This window comes from Pseudophryne corroboree, chromosome 6, assembly GCF_028390025.1.
Source record: "Pseudophryne corroboree isolate aPseCor3 chromosome 6, aPseCor3.hap2, whole genome shotgun sequence".
Taxonomy (NCBI): Eukaryota; Metazoa; Chordata; class Amphibia; order Anura; family Myobatrachidae; genus Pseudophryne; species Pseudophryne corroboree.
The window spans coordinates 572,348,669-572,359,459 of NC_086449.1; the positions used below are offsets into that span (position 1 = coordinate 572,348,669).

The 10,791-nt window shown below is 43.8% G+C and overlaps 1 protein-coding gene across 1 annotated transcript in view; it reads right to left on the reverse strand.

Moving 5' to 3' along the window:
* The window catches only part of NR1H4 (nuclear receptor subfamily 1 group H member 4), a 225,053-nt gene extending 214,464 nt beyond the window's left edge, over positions 1–10,589 (reverse strand). The window contains exon 1 of the mRNA XM_063927833.1: positions 10,476–10,589. The gene's annotated coding sequence lies outside the window, so the exon portion shown is untranslated. The remainder of the gene's footprint in view (positions 1–10,475) is intronic.
* Between the last annotated feature and the right edge of the window lie 202 nt (positions 10,590–10,791).

Below are 10,791 nucleotides of genomic sequence, written 5' to 3' on the forward strand. Positions count from 1 at the left end.
TTTGCGTTTGTACTCGGCCAAACTCCAAAATGACTGGTCTGAGTTTCTTCCGTTGGCAGAGTTTGCTTACAACAATGCCTGTCATTCCTCCACCAATGTATCTCCATTTTTTACAGTTTTTGGTTTTCACCCCAGAGCTAATTCCTTTTTTCAACATTCCTCTGTCTCCTCACTGACCTTGACCTCTCATCTCAAACTCATTTGGAGAAAAGTGCACCTGGCTCTCAGAAAAGCGGCATTTCGGGAGAAAAAATTTTCTGACAGGCTCCGGCGGCCGTGCACTTTTAAAGTTGGAGATAGGGTATGGTTGTCGACTCGCAACATTAAACTTCGACAAACCTCAGCCAGATTGGGTCCTAAATTTATTGGACCATTTCATATTATCAAAAAAGTCAATCCAGTGGCTTTCCGGTTACGTTTACCAAAAACTTTACGGATCGGAAATACCTTCCATTGCTCCTTGTTAAAACCATATGTTTCGTCCAGTAGATTTCCTCGCAAGATCTCTCAGGGGAAATCACCAATATATGTACAGGGTCAGCAGGAGTTCTTAGTGGAGAAGGTTCTCGATTCCAAGTTGTCCCGGGGTCGGCTTTATTTTTTGGTACATTGGAGAGGTTATGGTCCAGAAGAAAGGTCTTGGGTCCTGGATGAGGATCTCCATGCCCCGAGGCTCAAAAGGGCATTTTTTCGAGAATTTCCTCAGAAACCTGGCCTTAGGGGTTCCTTGACCCCTCCTCAAGGGGGGGGGTACTGTTAGGCGCCGAGGGTCCGCCCGTCAGTGCGGCCCGGCGCCTAGCAACTAGGGACGCCGCAGGCAGACAGCCGCCGGCTCCCTAGCAACGCTAGACGCCGGGCGCACGGAGCCGCTCAGACCCTAGCAACGGGGACGCCACGGTCAGACCGCGTTCCCCGTTGCTGGGTCTTAATTAATCAGTGCTTGTGTATTCTGGCCGTGCAGCATGCAGCTGCACTGCATCATTATGTGATTACCCTGTCTGGATCATGATTGGAGGGCTCCCAAATTTAAGCACTCTCAGGACTTCTCACAGACGCCGGTGATAGCTTCCTGTTTGCTGTGTCAGTTACAGAGAGTTTCCAGTCCTGCTCAACCCGGTTGTTCCTGTCCTCAGTTATCCAGTACTCGGAATTTGTCATCTATTCCTGGAGTCCGACCGAGCACCTTTAACATCCTGTGGTGTTCGTGAGTCGCGGCGTAGCCGTGTGTTGCGGCTTGACCGCTACTATTTATTATTTAGTTTATTGTGTTCCGGAGCTTTTGCGGAGGATTCCGCTCCCACAAATCCACTCTGGTATCCAGCGGTGCTGGATAGGAGTAACGGATCAGTGGATCTTTGGTTGTCCTTTTCCCTGGCGGTTTGTCCGCACATACTTTTGGTTTAAGTTAGATAGCTTGTAACCCCTGGCCTGGTTGCTTAGTCAGAGGGCCCCTTGTTATCACCCTGTCTCGGATTTCCCTTTGTCTCCCATTAAGACCTGAGGGGGCATCGGGGTTGGGCAGACATAATCCGCCCTTCGAACGCGGCTGCCATGGGCTCAAGCAACCATAGTCTCGCAGGGGATTTCTGATAACACGGGCGAGACAACGGAGTTAGGGCGCCAGGGGTTACTAGGCTTTCCTGCTCCCGTGCCAGCATATCCTTCCAGTACTCAGACCTCTGCCATAAAGATCTCCTCTGGTCTGGAGTACGGGAATCATAACACCTCTCTTCTCTTGCCTACTTCCATCTTGCTCATCTCTTCAATATTCCCTCTCATCAAGCACTGACCACTCTTCATTCAAGCATACCCTTTTCTTCCCCATTCTTAAAAAAACTACCCTTGAACTACTCTGTCTAATTGCCACTCTAACTCTCTACTCCACTTTGACTACAAACTCCCAGAGTGTATTGTCTACAACTGCCTTACCGCCTTTCTTTACTCCCACTCTCTGCTTGACCCCTTTCAGTCTGGCTGTAGTCTCCAATCCACAGAAACTGCCCTCACTAAAGTCAGCAGTGATCTTCTTTCTCTCAAATCCAGGGGGCACTACTCTCTGTTCATTCTCCTTGACCTCTCTGCTGCTTTTGGCACTGTGGACTATGCTGTCCTCCTACAAATTCTTCACTCCCACAGTCTGCACGATACTGTCCTCTTCTGGCTGTTGTCCTTCCTCTCTGACCATTTTTTCCTCTGTCTCCTCTTATGACTCCTCTTCTTCCCTACTTCCACTACCAGTAGAAAGCCCCCAATGTTCTGTTCTGGAACCTCTTCTATTCTCCCTTTGCACATCCTCTTTAAGTGAGCTCAGCAGCTTCTTTGGCTTCCAATATTATCTCTCACTCATATCTCTATCTCTATCCAGTTGTTCATGCATTTTCTTAAACTTTACAAGTCTTATGCTATGTACACATTCTGCAATCCCATAAAATACAATATGGTATGATATTGTATAAGATATCATATCGGATTGGACCGTGTGTACACACTACAAATTATGTAAAATGATGTCTAGAAACAAAATCATCACTGGAGTACAAAACCACAAAATATCACCTCATCAAGACTGCATGCAGTCCGACGTACAACGTCGCATGCGACCCGCGGGAGTGCACATCGTACAGTACGTCGGATGCTGCGTACACATTATACAATATCATTCAGAAATGAACAATATTGTTCAAATCGAAAATTATATTGCATAGTGTGTATGGGGCATAAGACTGTGTTGATAATCTTCCCACCCCTCCCTCAATTTCACTAACTATTTACAGCACCACCATCTCTTCAAGACCACAGTGTGACGTCAGACGCCTGCGTTTTTCCAAACACTCCCAATAAAGGGTCAGTTACCACCCACAAACGGCTTCATCCTATCAATCACCTTGCGAACACCTGTGCTGCGGGGCCGACGTGATACGTCTGTGAATGACGGAGGTCACAGACATATCGCCCGTACACACTGGCCGATGGACCCGTGATATATCGGCCGTTTAATAGAACGGCCGATATATCGGCCAGTGTGTACCCACCTTAAGGTGTGAGGGGAAAAGTGGGAGAAAATGAGGTGTGAGGAGAGCAGTGTGAGCTGTGGAAGGTGGGAGGGTATTGAGATGCGGAGGGGAACTGGTAAGGAGAGAGCTATGAAAGGGGTAATGAGTAAGAGACTTTTTTATGATGGGGGAGGGGTGGCCTGACCCATAAATCTGCCTCTGCGTGGCGCCATAGAAATAGAGAATGGTGATAATAATAATTATTATTATTATTATTATTATTAATTGTTGCTGTTATAACATACTCCCTATAACCAGAAATTCACATTGCTGGCCTGGACCCTGATCACCAAATGGATAAGCCAACTATGTTTAATGCAGCATATGATTAAGGTAACACTATAAACTACCTTAAAGAACAAATTCATTGCCTAGTTTGCTAGCTGACATGTCCAGCTTTTAATTATATTTTGTTTTCTACCGTAATTACTTATACCAATGTGTTTTATATCTACATCAACATTTACTCTCTCTCTCTTATTTCCAGACTTTTCGCAAAGCGTAAATAGTTACAGTATAATAACAATTTAAAATTAATCTATTGTCATTAATATTTCTTTAGTTATATAGTCACACATAGTATTAAACAATCAAATATCCATGTAGTTTAATATGAAATAATATTCAGCGAAATATGCGATAAGGAAAACGTTGACAAATAAAATGAGGAAAAACAAAACAGATTGAACATGTGATTTATTGTGTCTTATTTTTTATGTCTAAAGAGTTTTAATGATAGTCCATTTCCTTACTTATGACACTGCAAGTTACATACAATTAATCTATTTAGTGTTTGCATTTCAGTATAATTTGAACCAGTTTTAATTTTTCAGCATAAAACATCTTTGTTTATATATTACTAATTAACATTGATATCCTGCTCCTAGTAACTTGACATAGCTGTATCGCTATAATTAGAATAAGCTTTACTTACACAACAGCATTCATTTTATCTTGGATCCCACAGGAAACTTGATAACATTTATAGCCATTATCAAATGTTTATTTTTGCATTTAACATCAAAATGAAAGTTGTACAATAACATTTTTTTGGTACCATTATTCCGATAATGATCATAAATTGGAAGCGGAACACAGAAGTTACCATTTTTATTTATTCATCAATATAGCTACTTTTAACAAGTCATTATCAGGTGTCACTTTTTGGAACTGCAATTTGCAAATACAGTTACTCAGGTTGTAACATAAGGTAATGAATATAGAGCATGGTGCAACTGATGTATTTATTTATATTTATTTATTTATTAACAGTTTCTTACATAGCGCAGCAAATTCTGTTGCGCTTTACAACTGGACACAATGATAAGACAAAACTGGGAAATAAACAGTCATAGAGGTAGGAAGGCCCTGCTTGCAAGTTTACAATGTATGGGCCTAATTCAGACCTGATCACAGCAGCAACATTTTTCTCTAATGGGCAAAACCATGGGCGTCATTCCGAGTTGATCGCTAGCTGAAAATGTTTGCTGCGCTGCGATTAAGTTAAAAACCGGCACTTCTACGCATGCGTATGAGGCGCAGTGCGCACACGCGATGTACTTTCACAATAGACGATGTATTTTTACACAAGGTCTAGCGAAGCTTTTCAGTCGCAATGGCCGCCGCAGAGTGATTGACATGAAGTGGGCGTTTCTGGGTGTCAACTCAGGGAGTGCTAGAAAAAACGCAGGAGTGCCAGGAAAAACGCAGGCATGGCTGGGCAGACGCAGGGCGTGTTTGTGTTGTCAAATCCGGAACTGAATGGTCTGAAGTGATCGCAAATGCTGAGTAGGTCTGAAGCTACTCAGAAACTGCACAATATTTATTTGTAGCCGCTCTGCGATCCTTTCGTTCGCACTTCTGCTAAGCCAAGATACACTCCCAGAGGGCGGCGGCTTAGCGTTTGCACGGCTGCTAAAAACTGCTAGCGAGCGACCAACTCGGAATGACCCCCCATGTGCACTGCAGGGGGGGGCAGATATAACATGTGCAGAGAGAATTAGATTTGGGTGGGGTGTGTTCAAACTGGAATCTACATTGCAGTGTAAAAATAAAGCAGCCAGTATTTACCCTGCACAGAAACAATATAACCCACCCAAATCTAACTCTCTCTGCAAATGTTGCAACTGCCCCAGCTGCAGTGCACATGGTTTTGCCCATTTGCCCAGACCTGATTTTGCTGCTGCGATCAGGTCTGAATTAGGCCCTATGATTTAGCCTAAGTGCACATTTATCTGCAAACTACTAATGCACATCCCTGTGTCATCCCTATGGGCCTGATTCAGAGATTTATATAAGTCTGATATTTACGTAAATCTCTTATGTTTAGTGATCTGCACATGTGCAGGAGCCGCACTGCGTATCTACAGATCTGGTCCTGTGACATCGCTCAGAGCCATAACTAGCCTTTTTGGTGCCCTGTGCCAGAGAGAGAATTTGCGCCCCCCCCCCCCCCCCCCCCTCATAGGTCCCCAATATGGATGTAAGGCGCATGCCTCGTGGGGAGGGGGCATGACAACGTTAATCCCAGAGAAAGCCCATGCTATTATGCTCCTTCCAACATTTTATTAAGCTTTAAATAGTTAGAATTCCCTAGTTTAGAATTCCCTAGCTTACTGTTCAAGGGCAGATAGCTTAATGAAAAGATTATCTGACTGCAATGCCACAGGCAATGGGTTTGAATCCCGGGCATATCAGCATCTTGAAATGTAATAAAGGACAGTATGACTGAATAACAAAGAAATCTCAAGTTGAGTTTGTGAATGTTGCGTAGGCATTAGAGACAGAAGGGGTCAGGGCAGGAAACTGGGGTGGTCAGGAGATGCTGGGCTTCAAAAAGGGAGGAAGCTGCAAGTGACAGTAACTAAAACAGATAATTGACAAGTGCCGCCAACAGCGCCCCCTACCTTGCAGCCCTGACGTAGCTAGAAATGCCCCAAAAGTTGTAGCATAATTAACATGCTGCTGTTGTTTGGTGGCGGCAATGGGCAGCAATCCAGAAAATGTGGCGTGGCGGCCCCCATTTTCTGTGCATGTCAAAAACCAGTGGCTGCGTTCTTGGACTCAACTTCACTGGCCCTGGCAGCGTCATTTTGCCAGACATCCTGAGTAACCTGGGAGTTAGTATAAATAGGGTTTACATTTATTTTTTATGGTATATAATTTATAATGTATCACACTCTAAATGACCATCTGATTATATGTCAACCAATAAGCTGCTCTGTATACTGTTATACAGTGTAGTATGCAAATTATAAATGTTACATCAATGCTGATTGGTTGCCATGGGCAACTTCTCCACTGGCTCAGTTCTCCACTTTATCACTACTTAGTACATGTCCTCCTTAATCTTTTTTTGTAAATTCCTTATTTAGACACTTTTGGCCTAGGAATGCCGTGAAAAAAATTCTGATACTCTAGGGCACAGTGATTCAAAAAAGTTTGGGAACCACTGGACTAAACTAATAATGCTAGAAGTTCAAATGCAAGGTCAAGATTATAGGAGACAGCGTAAACAATTTACAGAACCAGGACAGCAACAGCAAGTAGATTGCAGGGGGTGGCAGTTATGTGACCGGACCCTGAATCCGGCCCGCTCACAAACCCCGCCCGCTCATAAACCCCATGGTCAGCATGACGACCAGCAGGGACTATTTCCACTCATGGGTGTACATGACACCCATAGAGTGGGAATAGAACCTGTGGCGAGCGTAGCCCTGAATTCCACCCAGTGCCATCCAGCACATCTAGGGTGAGAGGGGCCATGCGTTAGAATGTAATACTGTGCAGACATTTGTTGTGAGCAGGGCCGTAACTAGAAATGTGCAGGTGGGGCAGTCCGACAGGGCGCTACGCTGCCCCACAGCCCCTGCATCTGGAAAGGCACCCTGTAGCCAGTATCACTGTGGGCACACACCCTGTAGCCTGTACAGCTGCTCGGACAATCCTGTTCCAGCTTTGGCTGTGAGGCTCACTTGCACTACTAACATATATAGAATATATGTATTATTGTTGTAGTAAGATAATCATGGCTTGGTGGGCAATGTTAGAGCAGACCCAGAATCATGCAAGGCCACTACTGCTGCCTGATGGTGGTTGTGAAGGATAGTCATATTCTTGGCTGTCTGGGCCCTAGGCAAGGAACTAGGGGGCAGGGGCGTTTCTACAGAGGAGGGGGCCCGTGTGCACCTCCGGGTGGGCCCTCTCCTCTGCATTGCGCTGTAGACTCCAGCAATGTGCCGGAGTCTACTACGCATGCGCAGGTCTCCGGAAACATGGCGTCCGCCATGATCAGGAGACCAATTTGGCTACCGCGCATGCGCGGTGGCCATTTTGGTGGCGATTTCTGCCACGATAGCAGCTCCCGGTGCTGGACTCCAGAAAGGTAAGTACAAAAATGGGTGCAATGGGTGCGGTGTGGGCCCCCCCCTGGACCCAGGGGCCCGTGTGCACCGCACCCATTGCACCCATTATAGAAACGCCAATGCTAGGGGGTAATTCAGAGTTGATCGCAGCAGCAAATTTGTTAGCAGTTGGGCAAAACCATGTGCACTGCAGGGGGGGCAGATATAACTTGTGCAGAGAGAGTTAGATTTGGCTGGGTTATTTTGCTTCTGTGCAGGGTAAATACTGGCTGCTTTATTTTTACACTGCAACTTAGATTTCAGTTTGAACACACCCAACCCAAATCTAACTCTCTCTGCACATGTTATATCTGCCCTCCTGCAGTGCACATGGGGGGTCATTCAGAGTTGATCGCTCACTAGCAGTTTTTAGCAGCCATGCAAACGCATTGTCGCCGCCCACTGGGGAGTGTATTTTAGCTTTGCAGAAGTGTGAACGCTTGTGCAGCAGAGCGCCTGCAAAATCATTTTGTGCAAAACAAGACCAGCCCTGTAGTTACTCTTTGTGTGCGTTGATTCTAACGATGGAGGGACGGCTTTTGACGTCACACACCCACCCAGCGAACGCCCAGCCATGCCTGCGTTTTTCTAAGCACTCCCTGAAAACGGTCAGTTCACAGAAACGCCCACTTTATGTCAATCTTCCTGCGTTCGGCCGTGCGACTGGAATGTTCGTTACACTCTGTGCAAACCCACGATGCTCATTGTACCCGTACAACGCACATGCGCATTGCGGTGCATACGCATGCGCAGAAATGCCGATTTTTAGCCTGATCGCTGCGCTGCGAACAACGGCAGCTAGCGATTAACTCAGAATGACCCCCATGGTTTTGCCCAACTGCTAACAAATTTGCTGCGATCAACTCTGAATTAGGCCCTAAGTTATAAGCAAGGTTCTTAAGTGCATGGAGTATGGAGTAAACATATCTTTCAATATTAAATTGGAATATCTTGAAATTGTTTGCAGCTAAATATTAATTTGTATTCTTTCAGATATTACATGGGTTGTAGTAATTTATACGTGCTCTTTACTAATTAGCAGTGATGTCCCGTATCACACAGCAACCAACTAAAAATATATTTTTATATTAGGCTAGACCAACAAAAGTGAATAGAGTTTGCTACAGAGTAGAAGACATGGAGGTAAATGTCATAGGGTGTGAGAAGCCGGAGGTGTGGAAGTATGTGAAAGAATGGCGTATTATTAAAGCGGCAATCATTTACAAGACAAACCCAATTTAACAATACGGGCATTCTTGCATAAACTGCTGCACCTCCGGCTTCTTGCACCCTATTACATTCGGGTGCGGTATGTAGGGTCGACCACACTTAGGTCGACAGTGTCTATGTCGACCACTATTTGTCGACAGTAAGTAGGTCGACAGGGACTCTAGGTCGACATGTACTAGGTTGACATGACAGAAGGTTGAGTTTTTTCACTTTTTTTGTGTCGTTTTCTCCGTACATTGACCGGGAACCCAATTAGTGCACCGTGTCCCCTCGCAGCTTCGGGCAAGGTGCCTCGCTGCGCTCAGCACAGATTACCGTTCCCAGTTGTAGTCCACATGGATCATAAACTATGAAAAAGTTTTTAAAAAAAGTGAAAAACTCATGTTGACCTTTTGCCATGTCGACTTACAGTAGAACATGTCGACCTAGTGTCCCTGTTGACCTAGAAACCATGTTGACCTACTTACTGTTTACATATAGTGGTCGACCTAGAGACCGGATACCTTACATTTACCCCTTGGTCTACTTTGTAGTTATTTACTAAATAAATAGTAAATAATCCAAAAATATACTGGTAGGTCAATTGGATCCCAACAAAATTAACCCTAGTATGAATGTGTGCGCGTGTATATTGTGAGCTCCACTGGGGCAGGGACTGATGTGAATGGCCAAATATTCTCGGTAAAGCGCTGCGGAATATGTGTGCGCCATATAAATAACTGGTAATAAATAAATAGGTCCGACACTGTATTGATGCAGGAACACTTTATGCAATTCTATTTGATTAACAATTAAAACAATACTAGTACACCATTATTTAAGGCAAGGGTTTTACTCTGGTTTGGATCTATTATTTCCTTTATAAGCTGGGATTCCACTCATCTTACTCAGCTGCACAGTACAGGGCAAAAGCTTTACAATGTATGGTTCAAGGTCAGCTGAGAACATGGCTTTCTCCCTGATGCAATAGAACACAGTGAAGAAAGTGCTGCAGTCAACTTCAGTCAACTCAACCAGGAAATAACTCACTGGCTAAATTCGCACTCTGGAAAATGAGCAGGCAGGCAGGGACCACGATGACCCTTAATGTGGAGGAGTAAGCTAACCGTAGCTGTCAGATAATGCCACATATCAATCAGTAACCCACTGTATGCATGAGGTTTGTATTGAGAAACACTGATGAGTGGAGATAGAAATACTCTTAGCTTACACATTTCTACAAACTCTGAAAGAAGCAAAGCCTCCATATGTTTACAGAAAATCACATTTATTAGGGCCATTACACAAAAAGGTTTTCATGAGAATCTGTATTTTCTTATTTAATGACAATTGTATGTAATACAGATGCATCATTTCCAGCCAGAGTGTCAGCACACAAAGCTATCTTAGGACACGTTACTAAATTCAGATGCGTTACAAATATCTAGGTGATACGGCAAAGGTTCTCATAAAAGTTGCTAACAGCTTAAGTACAATATTTTAATTACAAATTATAAGAACTACACAATATTTTTGATATGCCTTATTAACAATGTTTTCTTTTGTATATTTGCAATCCAAAATGGTTAAATGACCTTTTATTATAGTAAAAGATTGACTTTAATGTAAAAGTTCAATAAACATCTGCATTCCTAGAACCCATTAGTAAACACCGGTGCAAATACTATATAATTTAGTTTCGTTGACCACATATATTTAAAGTATTAGTATAACTACACATTTAAAGCAAAGTCTACAACACATTGAACAGATATAATTATTCTTAGCCAAAAACTATAATATGACTTACCTATAATGCCTTTTCCACAGATGTAGGTTGCGTGCTGCCAGAAATAATATCAGGGGACTTGTCTGCCTGTGAATTTCAGAAACCTACGTGGAGAAATGAGCCTGCTGTTTCGCTTCTGGCCTCCCACAACTGTTTGTGTCCAGCAGATATGGATTACTCATTAACTGGTGTCTTTACTTTGTATAAACAGATTTGGAATTCTCCGAAAGAATACGGTACTGGGCTAGAAGCCAATTTAAAAACAGACATAAATGAATAAATCTGTATACTGTACATAACTTTTCTTCAGTTAACACAACTATGCTTTTTATGTTTT